We start from the raw sequence: 3,526 nt of genomic DNA on the forward strand, positions 1-3,526 counted from the left end.
GTGTGGACATATTTTCATTTATTTTAGGCAGATTGCTAGGAGTGGAATACTTAGGTAAAATGGTAAGTTCATGTTTAAATTTTTTTAAAAAATGACAAACTGTTTCCCAGAGTGGGTTGCTATGGTTTGAATGTGTCCTCCAAAATTCATATGTTGGAAACTTAATGTCCAATGCAACAGTGTTGAGAGGTGAGACCATTAAGAGGTGATTAGCTTATGAGGGGTCTGCTCTTATGAATGAATTAATGCCATTATGAAAGGAGTAGGTTAGTTATCAAGGGAGTGGGGACCTCGTAACAGGATGAACTCAACACTCCCTTTCTTTCTCTCTCAAAAGTGCTTTCTTGCCCTTTTGCCTTCCACCATGGGATGGTGCAGAGAGAAGGCTGTCTGCACTGCATTGGTTCCACGATGGAACTCATAGTAAAAAATAGCATGAATTTTTGACTTATCCAGGGTTTCACAAAAATTGCTCTAAATTTTTTTTAAGATAATTACAAGCCAAAGAATGAGGATGCACCTTCAGAATAATAAAAAAAAGCAACAAAAAGTGTCAAAGCGAAATGTCAGTGATATCAACTGTCAAACTTAAGGAAATTGGACATTCTATACTTAATAGCCTAATAGACATCTACCAACTTATATGTCCAACACAATATTGAGGAAGAACAAAAAAGGTGGAGGACTTACACTATTCAACTTCAATACTTGCTATAAAACTACAGTAATCAAGACAGTGTTACATTGGCATAAAACAAAATGAAACAAAACAAACACACAAACAAAACACAAATAGATTAGTGAATGGAACACAATAGAAATCCCAGAAATAGACACACACACAAATATAGTCAATTGATCTTTGACAAAGGAGCAAAGGCAATCCAATGGAGAAAAAATAATCTTTTCAACAAATGGTGCTGGAAGAGTTGTACACCTGAATGCAAAAATATGATCTAGATGTTGACCTTATACCTCCCAAAAACATTAACTCAAAATTAATTATAGACCTAAATGTAAGACACAAAACTATTAAGCCTTAAAAGATAACATAGGAGAAAATCATAGTGATCTTGGGTTTGACAATGAGTTTTTAGACACAACATTGAAAGTATGCTTGATGAAAAAGAAATTGACAAATTGGACTTCATTAAAATCAAAAAGGTCTTCCTGTGAATGACACTATTAAGAGAATGAAAAACAGCCACAGACTTGGAGAAAATATTTACAAAACACATCTAACAAAGAATTTATATCCAAAATATGCAAGGAACTCTTAAATCTCAACAATAAGGAAATAAAAAACCTAATTAAATTTGGATAAATGATCTGAATACGTATTGCACATAGGAAGTTAAACAGGTGGCAAATAAGCATATGAAAAGATGTTCAAAGTGATATATCATATCAGAGAATTGCAAATTGAAACATCAAATGGCTATAACATTGATGTTTAACATACCTCCTAGAACAGCTAAAATCTAAAATATTGGTAACATTAAATGCTGTCAAGGATGCGGAACAAAAAGAATGTTAACTTATTACTGGCAGAAAGGTACAGCCACTTTGGAAGATAGTTTGGCAGTTTCTTACTAAGTTAAACATAGTTTATCATACAATCCAGCAATGGTGCTCCTAAGTATTCCAGAGCAAAAGTAATTGTGGTTTCAGACCATGAGTTTTACATCATTATAACTAAGCTCAAACACATCATAGGAACCATTACAATCAACACATTTTTGCCAACCAGAAATAAGTTTGTTTATTCCTGAAGTGTAAAAATCCATGCTTCGGGATTTGATGAACTCTTGGAAAGCATTTTCTGCATCCTGCTGGATTTCCCTGCATTTTCCCTGCAAAAAAAATCAGCCAGATGCTTGAAGAAGTGGTAGTGGGTCAGCAAGAGGTCAGGTGAATATGGCGGATGAGGCAAAACTTCATAGCCCAATTCATTTCACTTTTGAAGTGTTGCTTGTGCGACATGCAGTGCGGTGATGAATTGGGCCCTTTCTGTTGACCAGCTGCAGGTGTTGCAGTGTGTGGTGCATATCATCGATTTGCTGAGCATACTTCTCAGATGGAGTGGTTTCACGGGGATTCAGAAAGCTGTAGTGGATCGGACCAGTAGCAGACCACCAAACTGTGGCCGTGACTTTGTTTTGGTGCAAGTTTGGCTTTGGGAAGTGCTTTGGGGCCTCTTCTCAGTCCAGCCACTGAGCTGGTTATCGCCAATTGTGGTATAAAATCCACTTTTCTTCACATGTCATAATCCAATCAAGAAATGGTTCATTGTTGTTTCGTACAATACGGATGACACTTCAAAACAATGATTGTTTTGATTGTTCGGTCAGCTCATGAGGCACCCACTTATCGAGCTTTTTCACCTTTCCAATTTGCTTCAAATGCCAAATGACCATAGAATGGTCGAAGTTGAGTTCTTTGGCAACTTCTCATGTAGTTGTAAGAGAATCAGCTTCAATGATTGCTCTGAATTGGTTGTTGTCAACTTCCGATGGCCGGCCACTGCACTCCTCATCTTCAAGGATCTCCTCTCCTTTGCAAAACTTCTTGAACCACCACTGCACTGTTCCTGGGCCAAATGCACTGTTGATGTTGCAAGTTGTCTCCACTGCTTTACGACCCATTTTGAACTTGAGTAAGAAAATCACTCAAATTTGCTTTTCGTTTGACATCATTTCCATAGTCTAAAATAAATATAATATAAGCAGCAAGTAACAAGTCATTAGCAAAACAACATAAAGCAAGAAATGCACATTAAAATGGTGTATAATATAACCACATTTATTTAAGAGTGTATTTCAATATCAAACAGCAAATTTCAACAATGCTAAAATGACAATTACTTGTGCACCAACCTAAATATTTCCCTAAATGAGTTGAAAACTCATATCAGCACTAAAACCTGAACATGAATTTTTAGAGAAACTTTATTTTTAATTGCCCAAATTAGAAGCAAACACGACGTCCTTCAATAGATGAACAGATAGACAAACTATCGTACAATACATTCATACAATGGAATATTATTCAGTGATGAAAAGAAATGAGCTATCAAGCCATGAAAAGATAGGGAAGAACCTTAAATGCTTACTGCTAAATGAAAGAAACCAATCTGAAAAGGCTATATACTATATGATTCCAACTATATGACATTTGGAGTAGAAAGAGAGGAAGAAGAAATAAGTGGAGTATAGGAAATTTTTAGGGCAGTGAAACTATACTGTATAATACTGTAATGATGGGTAAATGACATTACATATTTCTCAAAACCCACAAAACTGCACAATACCAACAGAGAACCATAATATAAAGTATGTACTTTAGTTAATAATAATGTCTTACTCTTGGCTATTCAGTTTCAACAAATGTACCTCACTCATGCAAGATGTTAATAATGGAAGAAGACTGGGGGCAGAGGGAAAGGGGGTGTATGGGAACTCTGTAATTTCTGTTCAATCTTTCTGTAAATCTAAAACTGCTCTAAGAAATAAAGCTTATTATTATA

The 3,526-nt window shown here is 35.6% G+C and overlaps 1 pseudogene; it reads right to left on the reverse strand.

Annotated features, from left to right (window-relative positions):
• Positions 1–1,667: 1,667 nt before the first annotated feature.
• Positions 1,668–2,702, reverse strand: LOC142872326 (histone-lysine N-methyltransferase SETMAR-like; annotated as a pseudogene).
• Positions 2,703–3,526: the final 824 nt, after the last annotated feature.

The sequence above is a fragment of the Microcebus murinus genome, chromosome 8 (genome assembly GCF_040939455.1).
Source record: "Microcebus murinus isolate Inina chromosome 8, M.murinus_Inina_mat1.0, whole genome shotgun sequence".
NCBI classification, from domain to species: domain Eukaryota; kingdom Metazoa; phylum Chordata; class Mammalia; order Primates; family Cheirogaleidae; genus Microcebus; species Microcebus murinus.